This window comes from Mus musculus, chromosome 19, assembly GCF_000001635.26.
Source record: "Mus musculus strain C57BL/6J chromosome 19, GRCm38.p6 C57BL/6J".
Lineage (NCBI taxonomy): Eukaryota > Metazoa > Chordata > Mammalia > Rodentia > Muridae > Mus > Mus musculus.
This window is the reverse complement of record NC_000085.6, coordinates 15,327,963-15,342,599: the sequence shown is the minus strand read 5'-3', so window position 1 is coordinate 15,342,599 and position 14,637 is coordinate 15,327,963. Positions and strand designations below refer to the sequence as shown.

The 14,637-nt window shown below is 40.3% G+C and overlaps 1 long non-coding RNA gene across 2 annotated transcripts in view; it reads left to right on the top strand.

Annotated features, from left to right (window-relative positions):
• The first annotated feature begins 2,252 nt into the window (after positions 1 to 2,252).
• The window catches only part of Gm46645, a 50,181-nt gene continuing 37,796 nt past the window's right edge, over positions 2,253 to 14,637 (top strand). Inside the window, exons 1-3 of one of the 2 annotated variants that reach the window (XR_001782640.2) lie at positions 2,253 to 2,550; positions 2,802 to 2,884; positions 6,988 to 7,099. This is a non-coding gene — a long non-coding RNA (predicted gene, 46645). Of the gene's footprint in view, positions 2,885 to 6,987; positions 7,100 to 14,637 lie in introns of both variants that reach the window. The other variant, XR_001782639.2, reaches the window with a different exon arrangement.

Sequence of the window (14,637 nt, the reverse complement as noted above, 5' to 3'; positions counted from 1 at the left end):
CTCAGAATGTTGTCTATACTGGAACAGATGTCAGATTGAGAATCAGTAACCCCACCTGGCTGCCTTTCTGCTGTCTCTTCCTACTCTGCCTTCTTTCCAGACTTGCTCATAGATATGGTCTTCCCCAGCCTGAGGAGCCTGGCCAGGGTGTGTGCTCTAAAGGGTGTGTCCTCTACAGGGTGTATGCTCTACAGGGTGTGTGCACTACAGCTATGTGCCATTCAATTCTTCATCTTCCTGAATAACCAAATGCTGAGGTATGAGTTCTGGAGCCACACCTCCATATTATCTCCAAGGGACATTCTATTTGCTGATCTGGCCATACTGAGTTAGCAGACAAGAAATCTAGAGTTGAAGGCACACTATGATGAGTCTTCTCTGTCATAGATCTTTGTAAGATGTCCAAAGTGTTTTTATTAATTTTTTTCCTTGACCACATGCATTCAAAAAAAACAAAAATTAAAAAAAGACAGACTTTAATAAATAACAAAAAATATTAACATGGTTTCCCCACTTTAAATATTTGATTTTTTGTAATATTTTTGAAAATATACTATAATTACATTTTCCTCTTCCTTTGCCTTCCACCAAGCCTTCCCACATTCCTACCTTGCTCTCTTCACATATCCATGGCCTCTTTTTCTTTAATGGTTGTTTTACACACACACACACACACACACACACACACACACACACACACACACAGTTCCTAAATATATTAGTCTTGCCTGATCAGTCTTTATAAATGGTGTGTGTGTAGATAGATAGAAAGATAGATAGATAGATAGATAGACAGATAGATAGATAGATAGATAGGTAGATAGATAGATAGAGATACATAGACAGACAGATCACAGATGTCTCAGAAATCACATTGCTGATTCTGTGATCTTAGGGGAGTTTGCCTTGAGTACCAGGATAAGAAAGGCCTAAAGTGATCTGTGGGCAGTGAGCTTAGATGTGTCAGGGCAGAATGGACAGGGGACTAGTACAATCCTGACATTTGAGGGAGCATCCCGTGTCTCCCTTGGCTTCCTCAGGCTTGGGTATAATGTTCAAGGGCAGAAGGAGCCTCAGTCTCAAAGTAAGGCTTTCCAAAGAAAACGGACCGGGTTAAAAGCAGTCGTTAGTTGCCGATAGATTTCAGCTCATCATTGTTGATTTTGGACTAAAACCATCTCTCCAGCCAAGCAGGTAGACAGAGGTGAACTTATCAGATGTGATTTTTATCAGAGCCCACCATGAGGCAGCCGCAGTCACCGCGGGACCCCGGTACCTATGATTGGCTCTGACACACTGGCCGAGAGGGCTCTTATTCCAAGAAAGATCTTCTTTTTTTTTTTTTTTTTTTTTTTTCAGATGGTATTGAGTCCGGACTGATTTTGATAGCCAGTTTCAGTCAAGATTCGTAAAGTTATTGCACATTTAAAACCACCAGTGTGAGAATCACTCTCTCCCTCTTTTCTTTCATCATTTCGCAGTACTGCAAGGTTACAGAAAGGTCTAATCAATTGTCAAACTCTTTTATCACAGAGAAGGTGGTAAGGAAAAAAAAAAAAACCCTAACTGCCCTACTGTAGGGGGTTCTTTGACTACACGGCACCCTTTCCACACACAATGCTGCCGTGATTAATGTCCTCCACCTCAGACCTTGTTAAAGCCTGTTCTCTCAGGCAGCCTGGCGGAGCACAGTCAGAGCACGGCCGAGGTTGCATAAATCAACGCGTTCTCACAGCCCCCAGGATATCCATTATAGATGCCAGCTGGATGGCTGGAAGATAGAGAAAAATGAATATTGTATCCTGTGGCCTTTTGCCTCTAATGACCACTTTTCAACATTTTTGAAGGCATGATTAAATTTTGATAACTGGGGAAGTCACTCTGAGCAGGCTGAAATAGAGATAAATTGACGGAGGGTCTGACATCTCAGTGGAGAGCAGGCAACTAATTAGTGTGTGAAGCGCACTCTGAAAGAGATGTAAAAGGGAGGCAGGTTTAATCAGAAGAGCTGCCGAGGTACCGGAATAGTCGGGGATAATTGCGGCCTAGGTAGAAATCACAGGCTCGATGAGCGGCTTTTTCGGTCCCTGTGATTGGCAGTCGCTGACCTAGTGGCCAGCACCCTTGAACCCTTACAACAGTTACAGCCTTGTCAGAGCAATTTGCTTGCAGCTCTCTGTGACCAGTTATTTGAGCTGCCGAGCTGGGACAGCCAATTTGAAAGGGCGCTCTGCTCCCCTGGCTGGCAGAGCTGGGCGGAACTGCCTCATTACTTTTGATGACTCTGCTTTTGAACCCAGGCGCCCTTCCTCGCCCCGAAACCCTCCGTCGCCCACTCACTCACTGGCGCGCTCCGGGCACAGCTTCTTTAAGATCCTGGTGTCAGGGCCATGGTGCTTTCGTTTGGGGAGCTGTGATCCGGGGCATGACATGATGAATGAGAATTAGGTGGAAGAGAAAGAAATGCCAGGCTGGGTAGAGGCCTGCTCCTAGGAAGACTGACTGTGGCTGCTGCTCTTTTATGGCACAAGGCAGCTGGACAAAGCTCAAGTGGGTACCTAGGCTTCTGCCTTCCTCCTTGGTACTTAGGAGCTTCGTAGCATCCTCTCTCATGACCTTCTCCTTCCTTACTCACACCTTCTGACCAGAAGCAGTGCACCCGCTGTGGTAGATTCTGCTTCTTATAAAAAGGAGCTTTTCTGAATTTCTGTTTACGAGGCTGCCTGGCATCCCCATACACCATCCCCCAAATGTACTAACAACCAATACGTGACTTTTTCTTCTTTTATTGTTTGTGGAAGAGACCAGCCTGAACCAAGCGTGCGGAGAGATGGGTGGGGAAGAGCCAGGGGACCGGAGGGTAGGACGCGCGCTTCTAAAGAAGGTAAATTAATGATGCCCTCTCTGCCCCCTCCTCCTTCACCCGCCAGCCTTTTCAGGCCCAGTTTACCTTCTCCTCCCAAGCTTATCCGTCACCCTGGTCTGGAATAATGCCCCAAGCCAGAATACCTGATGCGATTTATTTTTGTAATGACAGTTGGTGCTTTTAAAGGAGCCTTTAGCTAGGATGGACACTTTTTCAATTTATTTTGTTTCCTTTTAAAATTTTAATGGTATTTCCCCCTAGCACGAGGGTGAAGCTGGTTGTTTCTCAGAACCCCCGCACCGGTTCTTCTATAGGTGTTGTCTGGCTTTGCTAGAAGGAGCCCCGCGGCTGCCTGCCAGTCGAGGATCGACATGGCCGCAAATTACTGCTCACTTCCCCGAACCAACTTACTTCATAGGATAAACATTAGGTTTATAAGATGATCCATGCCGGGTTGTAAAATTTCATGTTCTCCTCAGAGAATGGCTGCTTTGGGTGAGAATTAGGCAACATTATTTCAGTTCCTTGGCCTAAGGATTCCTAGGCAACTAGAAGTTCAGGGAGCATGTGCTGATACCGAAACTGTGCCTGGCTCCTGTTGTCAGTCCCCGAGAGAGCAGGCCCTACCGTTATTTATTTTTACATAGCATGTATTGCCTACTATGTTCTACTTTTTAAATATCTTAACCAGGAAATGCAGTCTGGAATGATGGAAATCCAAAAGATAGATGGCAGTGTCTAGATAGCAAGTTGTCCCAACTCTCAGACAAGTAGTAATAAGGCACAGTAATAAAGACGGCAGTAAGAAGTCCCAGGAATGCTGTGTAAACACGGCAGGAGGAACCAGAGTTCTGTCATGGTATCATCTCTCTGCCTTTGATGAATTAGTCAAAGGTTACTAGACAAAGGCAGGAGGAAATCGGTTGTTGTGAAAGGGCACTCTGACCTCAGCAGGGGACCTAGAAATGGCTGGGCACGCTGAAGAACATCACCTGGGAGAAGATGGCAGCCCAGATTTCAGGAGGTCTTGTATGATTACCTCCATTTTACTCCCCAAGCTTGTATGGGAGGTGTCACACAGTGGATGCTTGATAAACATTTGTTTAATGAGTCACTGGAGGAATAAGTTAATGGAGGAACTAGATAACTAGGCAGGAAGCCTTTTAATGAGAAGGAAAAAAGAAGAAAATAAGGAATGTAGTATAACTAGGGTCTAAGTAGGGGGATTCTGGAAAGGGGGAGGGCAAATAACAAAGCAATCAGGGGAAACAGGTGAGGAAAGGAGAGGGAGTAGGGTTGAAACCTAGATGCGTCCTCAAGGAAATAAAGAAGGGCTGGAGATTTGGCTCAGTGCTTAAGAACACTGACTGCTCTTACAGAGAACCCAGGTTCAATTCCTAGGACCCATGTAGGGCTCACACCAGATTCAGGGAATGTAATGCCATCCTGTTGTGTCTGTGGGCACTGTATACTCATGTGTCTACGTGGTACACAGTCATACACATAAGTAACACACCCGTCTACATGAAATAAAATAAAAAGAATGTAAATAGCTTCTAGTCCAAATACAATATTGTATTAAATTCACATCCTTATTTGGATTTAGAGGGCAAGTTGAGGGCAAGGAGCAGGGAAGGCCTCCAAGATGGTGCTTGAACAGGGGGTGCCATAGCTAGAGGGAGTTGTGAGTGAGGTTAGGAAGACCCTTCATCAGTCTTCCTACATATCCCACTATGGCCTGATGGATCTCTTCACCTTAGATTTGTTCTTCAATGACATTAGGCATAATATGAAATTAGGCATAATTTGTTTGTTTGAATTTTAGTTTTAAAACAATAACTACAAGCTCTGTTTTATTGTGTAAAATGATTGAGTTGCTTAGACCATCATCAAATTCAGATTTTGTAGATGGATAATAATTTACCAGAGTAATGGAAAATTGAGTATCGTGGTATCAGGATGTTGTCAATGAAGATGATTAATAAGGCACAACATTTGTGTTTAAAATGATTGCTTACTGAAGATTCATTTAAATGTTTTACAAGTCTAGTTAATTCTAATTTTTATTTCAATTTTCCCACCAGGACTATGTTATGATTACATATAATTACATATGATTACATATGATTTACAGTATAGAGACTGAGGTTAAAGAGGTTAAGTTACTACTTTAGGTCATGTAGCTAGTGAGTAGCAGAACTCGTATTTGAGTACAATGTTCCTGCCATAATCCTTTCTTCCAAACCTGAAACCTGGCTTCTCCTGTTAAACTTTCCTACATGGCTTTCAACCAATTCTAGAAGGAAGTGGCTTGTCTTAGTCAGTATGTACCAATCGGTGGTTATAAACTGACAAAATATTGAATATTTACAGATATAATGTGTTTGAGAATTTTTAATTAACATCTTCCATTGATCTTTTGCAAAGATCCATAGGTCAATTAACCCCTTCCCTATGGCCAGGACACGGTAATTAGATCTTGTGGAATAGAGACGCAAATCTAGTTCAAGAACTCAGGAGACTCTAGAGAAACCTAGTACTAAACAGGAAATGTTGGAGCCAGTATATTCAAGATCTGACCTCTACATTGCTGGGGCACTCCACCTTGGGGGTACTTCTTGCACTTTTAGCACCTGAAAAATAGGATAGCATTTATTCTTGCTTTAGAGAGTCCTGACAGTAAGCATTCCACAAAAGCAGCTTTTATTTATCTATTAAAAGCACCCAAGAAATCAACCTGCTGCCATCTTTTCTCTATTAGGGCTTTTAGATGAACTTGACTTATAGGATATATATATATATATATATATATATATTTGTATATATATACACACATATATATATTTGTATATATGTGTATACATGTATATACATATATATATTCTGTTTCTCAGATTAGCTTACACAATACAATTGGGACAGTGCAACAATAGTTGTCTCTAACCAAAAGAGTTTGAGACCCAGGAAATTGCTCAGTCCATGAAGCTAGGTGCATCAGTACTCCCAGCCTGGTGCTGAAGGCATAGACGACTCCTGGAGAACAGCTGGGGTTCATTCAGTTTTTGCTGGAATCCCAAAGAGCACTTTCAAAAAGCCTATAAGAATCTGCAATAGCAGCAATAGGGTGGATAAATTTATCAGCAAGAGTGAAGCCAGCTGAGCAAAGCAACAAAAATCTTTGCTTCTCCCTTTTTTTTTTTTTTTTTTCAATTTGGGCTGCTACCAGAAAGGTGTCATTCACATTGGGGCAGGAGGTCTTTCTACAACAGTTAAAGCAATCAAAAACTCTTTCACAAATATGCCCATAGGACAACTTGATGTACACAGTCCCACATTGGGGTTCTCTTAGAAGATGAGGAGCTTGCTGCTATGTTTCTCACCCGCTCCTGGAGTCTGTGTTGGTGACCCTGTGCCACCTCACCTCCAACTCCCAAGGGCAGGCAGGATCAGGTGGTGAGTAGTCCAGGGCACAGGCAGCGGTTCTGCAGTACAGTAGATTCAACTTCAGTAGCCCACAGCATGCTAGACAAGCTCTACCATTGAGCCACTGACTTAAGTGCAATGTATATGTTTCAGATAAATTATTCATGCTACTAATCAAAAGTTATTTTCCCTGTAATTTAAAAATGATGGTGTGACATAATCAGACTCAGGAATAAGAAAATAGCAAAATTAACACAGAACGAAACAAAACACACATAATCAACAACATTTCCTTTAACCTTACTTAGTTTAGAGTTAGAGAATATCCTTATCAGATATCAGTCCCGTGTACCTAACTGATTCATGTTCATACTTAGATTTTAGTCAATATGAAGGGTTTCACGTGTGTTTTATATAGACATGCTAAATTAAAATACCCTGTCTTAGAATAAATTTTCAAAAAACTTATGATTTAATACTTGCATACCTTAAAATAGGATATAATAAGATTATTTGGAAACCATAGTGAAACATACGACAGTCCTTATAAAAGTATTAGAATTTTCCATCCATGAAACTTTACTTTCTGGATCTTCATTGCCCCCATCTCTCACAAGATCTCCATCCTCAGACATAGTTATGCACTTTTGTAATGAGCTGACGTTGGCATAAGAACCTTTTCTCTTATTTTTCTATAGAATATCAAACTAAAAACCAACCAACCAAACAAAACCGATCCTTTTCTAGTCAAAATACCTGGAGATGTCATCGCTCACTGAACCAGAGATCGCTATCAATTACCTTCCTAAGGTAAGTCTGTAGTCAACGAATGGAATGTTACTTTTGTCAATAGTTCAACATTGTGATGGACTTGACAAAACTGAGTCATTCCATACAACACTGCATGATATAATAATGCAACACAGTGCTCCCAGACCTGTTGTTTTTTATAAGAATATTTGAGCAAATACTTGTTGTGGTGTCATTATAACTAATGGATTACATTTTCTTTGGAAGGCAAAAGGTGCCATCTAAAAAATATTTTTGCTTGAAGACTATCAGTGCACGTAATGTCAACAACTTCTCTCATAATACAACTCAACATGGTGTGTATATTTTTTGAAAAATTTTATGGTTTTTCATTAATTTGATAAAATAAAAATGTTAATGAAAACATTGAATGTATTTGTTATTTGTATTTTCTTACCTAGTGCCCAATCATTAAACAAACCATTAACACTAGAAATATTTGGTTAGATGATTGGTGGTGTAAAAAATAAAAAGTGCCATCCTATGAGCTTCTTCTCTTCTTTGCTCTCTAGAAGAAAGAGTTTATTGGGGCTTACAGTTCCAGAAGGTTAGAGTCCATGATGACAGAACAAAGACATGGTGGCACGAACAGGAAGGTGAGGATTCAATCTTGAGCCACAAACGTCCAGGACAAACTGAGAGTAGGTCAAAGCCTTAAGCTCTCCAAGGTCGATGTTAATGAATACTTCCTCTAGCAAGGCCACACCTCCTAAATGTACCCAAATGCTACCACAAGCTGGGGGTTAAGTTTAAACACATAAAATTATAGGTGACATCTCACTCAAACCACCACAGGGATAGATTTCTTTTCCTCATAACTATAATCTTCTTACAAAAATGTATTATCAACCACTATCTTTTTTCACCTTTATTGAAAATACATTTTTTTTCCTCACACAGTATATCCTGATTACAGTTTACTCTCCCTCTACTACCCCAGTTCCTTCCCACCTCCCTTCTTAACTAGACCCACTCCATTTCTGTGCTCATTAATAAACGAACAGGCTTCTAAGTTAATAGTATAATAGATATAATATAATTAATATAATATATTCTAATACATAAGAATTGAACATAACAAGCAGACAGACAGAAAGGAGCCCAGGAGAGGGCACAAGAAACAGGGACCCACTTGTTCACACAGACAGGAATCCCATAAAGACAGCAAACTGGAAGCTATCATATATACTCAGAGGATCTGATGGAGACCCTTGTCCTGTGCATGCTGCTTCTGTCTCTGTGAATGCACATGGGCTTTGATTATGATGATTTAGAAGGTCTCTTGTTCTTGGCTCTTACACATTTTCTGCTTCTTTTCCATGGGCTTCCTGAAACCCTAAGTGGAGGACTATGATGGAGACATCCTGTTTAGGAATATGTGCCAAGGTTTCAGTCTCTGAAAAATGTCTGGCTATAGTTCTCTGTATTTGATCCCATTGGCTGCAGGAAGAAGTTTCTCTGATGATGCCTGAGAAAGGCCTTGATCTATGAGTATAGCATAATATCACTAAGAGTCATTTTATTGCTACTTTGTTGTATGAAAAGAGTAGTATTTTTGTTTTATCTTGGGTCCCTGGGCTATTTAGTCTCAGATTCTTGATCACCCAAGCTGCTGTATTTCATGGAATGAGCCTTAAGTCAAGTCACATATTGTTTGGTTACTCCTACACCTTTGTATTCCCATTGGCCTAATATATTCTGCAGGCAGGACACCATGGTAGATGGAAAAGTTAGTGGCTGGCTTGGTGTTTATGCTTTTGCTTTGGTAGCCTGCAGAGCATCTTCCTGTCCTAAAGACACTAGTACACAAGAGTGAAGGATCTATGTAGGCACAGCTTGACTTTTTCTGTTCAGTGAGTTGTATAGTTGTTGTCTTCAGGATTGGGCCTTTGCTGCCAGTTTGTGGAGAGCAACCTATAGTCTTGGCAATAGCCTGAGTTGTTTAGCGATTCTCATGAGATCCTTTGGCCAATAACCCAATCTCAGCACAGGAAGCTTTCTTTGGTGACAAATGACCAGTTAGGAATCTGTTTTTCCTATTTGGATATTTCATTTAGATCATATTCATGTGTGTATATATTTTAGGAAAGTTCTCCTGTATTAGGTTTCCATACCACTCTTCAAATGGTCCTTAAATTTAGCTGTCTCTGGCTATATTTCCTCACTTATCACCCTCTCCTCTTCCCCTCCCCGACTTGAGCCTCCCATTCCATCCCTTCCATTCATCCATAACTATCCATTCTATTTCCTTTTCTAACAAGACCTGTCTGCCCCCACTAGAATCTTACATCATATAACTAATGTTCATGGTTATATGGATTGCAGCATGGTTACCATTGACTTAGATACTTAGATAATATTCACTTACAAGTGAATAACACCATATTTCTCTACCTGGGTCTGGGATGCCACACTCAAGATGCTTTTTTTTTTTCCTAGTTCCATCCATTTACCTGCAAATTTCATGTTGTTGTTAATTTTAAAAGCTGAATTATATTCCGTTGTATAAGTACACCACATTTTCTTTATTCATTCTTCTGTCTGTTAAAGGACATCTAGGTTGTTTTCAATTTCTGGCTATTATGAATACAGCAGCAGTGAACATGGATGAGCAAGTGTCTCTGTGGTAAGGTGAAGTTTTCTTTACGTATATGCCCAAGGGTGCTATAGTTGGTTCTTGAGGTAGATGGGTTCTCATCTTCCTGAGGAACCACCACAGGTTTCCATAGTGACTGTACACGTTCCCACTTGCACTCGCAGTGATTGAGAGCTGTCTTTTGTTTTATTGATCTTAGCAATCTTGACAGGTATAAGATTGAATCTTGAAGTACTTTTAATTTGCATTTCTCTGAGAATTAGAAATGCCGAATAATTCTTTGTTTTTCAGACATTTGAGTTCCTCTTCTGAGAATTCTGTGCTTATATCTTATATTATTATATATATATATATAATTATGCTTTTGTTTGCTTGATATCTGCTTAAATTCTTTATATATTTTAGGTATCATCCTTCTATTATATGTGTAGTTGGTAAATATCCTTTCCAGTCTGTATCCTGCCACTTTATCAGAATGATGATGACCATTTCTGCGCAGCACATTTTCAGTGTCATAAGGTCCCATTGATTAATTGTTTGTCTTTGTGTCTATGCTAATAGTCTTCTAATCAATACGTTCCCGGTTATTTCACAGTTTCTTTTCTATCAGGTTCATTGTTTCTGGCTTTCTGCTGAGGTTTTGGTCCATTTGATCCATTTGGAGTTGAGTTTTATACAAAGTGACAAGTATGGATCAATTTGGATTCTTTTCATTTTGACTAGTACCATTTGATAAAGACATGGTTTTGTTATTGTTGTTGTTTGTTGGTTTTGTTTTTTGTTTTTGTTTTTTCCCCTGTGTATGTTTCTGGCTTCTTTATTGGATATTCATAGGTGTGTGGATTTATGTCTGGTTCATTTCAATTCCATTGATTAATATATCTATTTTTATCCCAATGCTAAGCTAATTTTTGTTTGTTTTCTTTTTAACTATAGCTCTGTGTTACAACTTGAAATTGAGAGTAGTGATAACTTTCACAGTTCTTTTATTATTCAGAATTGTTTTAGCTATCCTGTGTTTTTTGGTTTTCCATATGAAGTTGAGAATTGTCCTGTCAATATCTGTGAAGAATTGTGCAGGGAATTTTGATAAGGATTTCATTGAATCTGTATGACTGGATGGCCATTTTTACTATATCAATCCTACTAATTCATGAGCATGGGAGATTTTTTTCATATTCTGATATCTTCTTCAACTTCTTTCTTCAAAGACTTGAAGCTTTTAGTATACAGTTCTTTCACTGCTTACTCAGAGTCACCTCCAAGACATTTTTTTACTATTTGAGGCTATTGTGAATGGTGATATTTCCCTGATTTCTTTCTTAGATGGGTTTTCATTTGTATATAGGAGGGCTACTGTTTTGTGTGTGTGTGTGTGTGTGTGTGTGTGTGTGTGTGTGTGTGTGTGTGTGTGAGTGTGTGTGTGTTAATTTTATAGCCAGATACTTTGCTGAAAGTGTTCATCAGCTGTACAAGTTTCCAATCTTTAGGGTCACTTATGTATACTATTATATGCAATAAAGATATTTTGACTCCCTCCTTCCCAGTTTTTATCTCCTTTGGTTGACTTATTGCTCTAGCTAAGGTATTAAGCAGTATATTGAATAGATATAAAGTGGAAAGCCTTTTCTTGCTTCTGATTTTAGAGGAATGGCTTTGAATTTCTTTCTGTTTAAGTTGATGGCTATATGTTTGCTGTGAACTGCCTTTTTTATGCTTAGGTATATCCCTCGTATCACTAACCTCTCCTGAACTTTTATCATAAGGCATGTTAGATTTTGTCTAAGGTCCTCTTTGTATCTAGTGAAATCATCCTGTGGGTTTTGTCTTTCAGGTTATTTTATATGGTGAATTACATTTATTGATTTATCTATGTAGTGAACCATCCCTGCATCTCTGGGATAAATCCTACTTGACCATGGTCCATGGTCTTTTGATATGTTCTTGGACTCATGGTGGTGCTGAGGAGAATACAGCAGGTGCTCTGCTACTGAGGTAGGAATGAGACTGGGGAACTGGATTTAGAGGAGAAGGATAGGTAAAGATTTGCAATTAGCCTACCTTGTTTGCCTGGTCCAAACAGCCTATGGGTTCCCAGTGAGTGCCTTAGCTGGATTTGAGATCTGGGATAAAGCAGTGAATAGTGTTGTGAGGGGAGTTTGGACTGGAAGATCAGAGAGAGTTTTTGGAAATGAGGGCAGGGCAGGAAGGGAGGATGGAGCAAGTGGTCTGCTACAGAACTGGAGCTAAGAGGGGGCGGGCGGGCGGGGGTGGGGTCAGAGGAGCTAAAGGAGAGGTAAAGATCTGCAGTCAGCCTACCTGTCTGCCTGCCTGGAGCCTTGCTATAGGTTCTTTATACAACAACTAATTTAAAAGTACTGAATTATCAATGAGCACATTAAAGAATGCTTATACTGAATTCACTGGGACAAAAAAATACAGAGGAAAATGTGAAATTTTGGCCGAACATGTGCATTTCCCATTTCTGCCAAGGAACTTGCTGGCAAAGAGTGAAACGCCTGTTGGACATGGTGGCTGGCTTGATTCCCAGCTCAACCAGCCCACACCTTGTTTGGCATCATGGACTGAAGATTTTGCATGCTCACAGGGCCAATGCATGATATTTCCAGACAAACCTTCCTGTAGTCACCTCCAAAGGTCTCTCTTCATTCAAAAAGATAAGCTGCACTTTTGCTAAGCCAAGTACGGTCTAGGGATTAGCAGCAAAATACCAACAGGGAATGTGTTAGAAAGGTAAAGTGTCAGGCCCTACAGCAGACTTTCCAGACTCGCACATGACTCCTGTACTCATCAAGTGTTGAGAACCACTTGCTTGTACACTCAAAGTCATTTCTTCCTGCCATTATCTGTCCAGGAAATGGACTAGAGATGGGCACCACCCTTGCCTGGCTTCTTGAACCATTTAAGCAAAATTGGAAATCTCAAACATGCCACACACTCTGGAACCAGCGTTCAGCTTCCCTCTTTCTTGGGCCAGAACTGTAAGGAGATTGCTTGTGAAAAGCAGTCCAGAGTTGGAGGTCTGTGTGCATGTCCGCTGTTCCTGAGGACCAAGTTCTAGGCTTATCTTACCTTACTTCTGTGCTATCTGTTACCTAGAAGCATAGAACTTCACTTTATTAGGAGGCTGCAGCCCTGGAATGAAAGAGCAAAACATTCACCAGGATAATAAGCATGTTTCCCAGGCAAAGTTTCCTATAAAACAGAACAGAGGTATCCATACAAAGGGTGTAGGGATCGAGGATTGGGAGATGGAAACGGTACTATGGCAAGAAATGCACTGCATATAAATATTGCTCTTAACGCAAATGAAGGATTTAAATGATAAGCAAAGAAAGCTCTTTCCAGCTGAGCTGCCCTGAGAAATTAGATGCCCCTAGAGCACAAGTTAGTATGCCTTTCCCAGTTGAATAGGAAAAAAATGTTTGGACAAACCTCTTGGCAATGATAATTACATGGGTGCCTGCCTACATTTCCTGCCTCGTCATTTTCTGCAGGGCTAATGTTAGTGGACTATGAGTTTTATTTAATGACCTTTTCTCCTATTTTCTGGTATTAGTTTTCACTTAGTGAAATCTGACTTTGGTGACAGATTGTACGGGAAAGTAGTTTAGAAGGTATAGGTGATTACAGCAGCCCGAGTCCAGTAACCATAATGATTTAATTACTACGTTGGTGAAAAGACTGTGATCCTTAAGCTAAATTATTTTTTTAAATGTCTTTCAATGTAACTTTTCAGAACTCCACTCAGTCTCTTGGCATTTGAAATAGTAGCCACAATTCAAGTGTGACAGTGCTAAAGAATGGTGAATTCCTGGGTGATTTGAAGCACAAGACTTCAACAGCACCGTGGAGCTGGGTTGGGAAGAGGGTGGAGCGGGCAAAAGAAATGCAGACTACAAACATAATGAAGGCAATCAATCCATCAGGGTGGCCAGCAAGCGTGTGTGAGAATGGAGCTTTGTGCCTCCTGCCACAGTGACATATTCAATTAAGCAATATCCTATTATTATTTCTCACCTTGTGTGGTTTAACAAAAACATTATTGAAACCAGGAGAAATCATTCTAAACACAAGCAAAAGAAAATCCTTTGGTTGGAAGTGTAATGTCTTTCACAGTCCCTGACAGGTAGATTATGAACAATGAATGGCAGGAAACCTCTGCAGCCTAACAGTAGTTTGAACAAGTTCCGGCAGTCCGTGCAGCTCTTGCTTTTAGACATGTGTATTTGAGCCACTGGGAAGGAAGGAGATGGCGGTTTGTTCCTTTTGAAGAGCGATGGCTTTTAGAGGAGAATGGCTCGGGTTAGGACATGGTACATCCCAGAGGGAGCCCTTCATGGATCGTCTTCCTCCAACTCTATCTGCTCTGAGGCTGTTGAAGTGGGCCGGTGATTTTCATAGCCTGTGCATTATTTCCTAACTAATATTTCCAAGTGACTCATTGAAAACATGGCACAGTTTATGAAGTTATTGTCCCAAACTTAAGAGAATCTGTGTCTTCATTCCTGGGGAAAGAACTCAAGATTGCATGCATCAGCATCTAAACGTGAAAACACTGAGAATGGTTTGCAAAGAAGACAGGCCTAAAGTCATGTGTGCCATTTCTTGTACTTGCCTGACGAAGCCACACAGCTTAGACTTCTCTCAAGGACTCCTGGTCCACAAATAATGCGAATAATTCAAGTGTCATTCACTGACACCATGGAGATAACTTAAAAGACTAGGCATTTAACAATATGATGGTAAATGAATGCATGCTATACGTCACAGAATATTGACCAACCACATAAATGAAACTTTTAACAGAGCCAAAAATTCATAGACACTTTATCTGTTGTCATATAATCCTGCCCTAAAACACTATAGCACCCTTACGAACGTTATTATTATCTCCTAAATGCATAAAATAAAAGGAAAC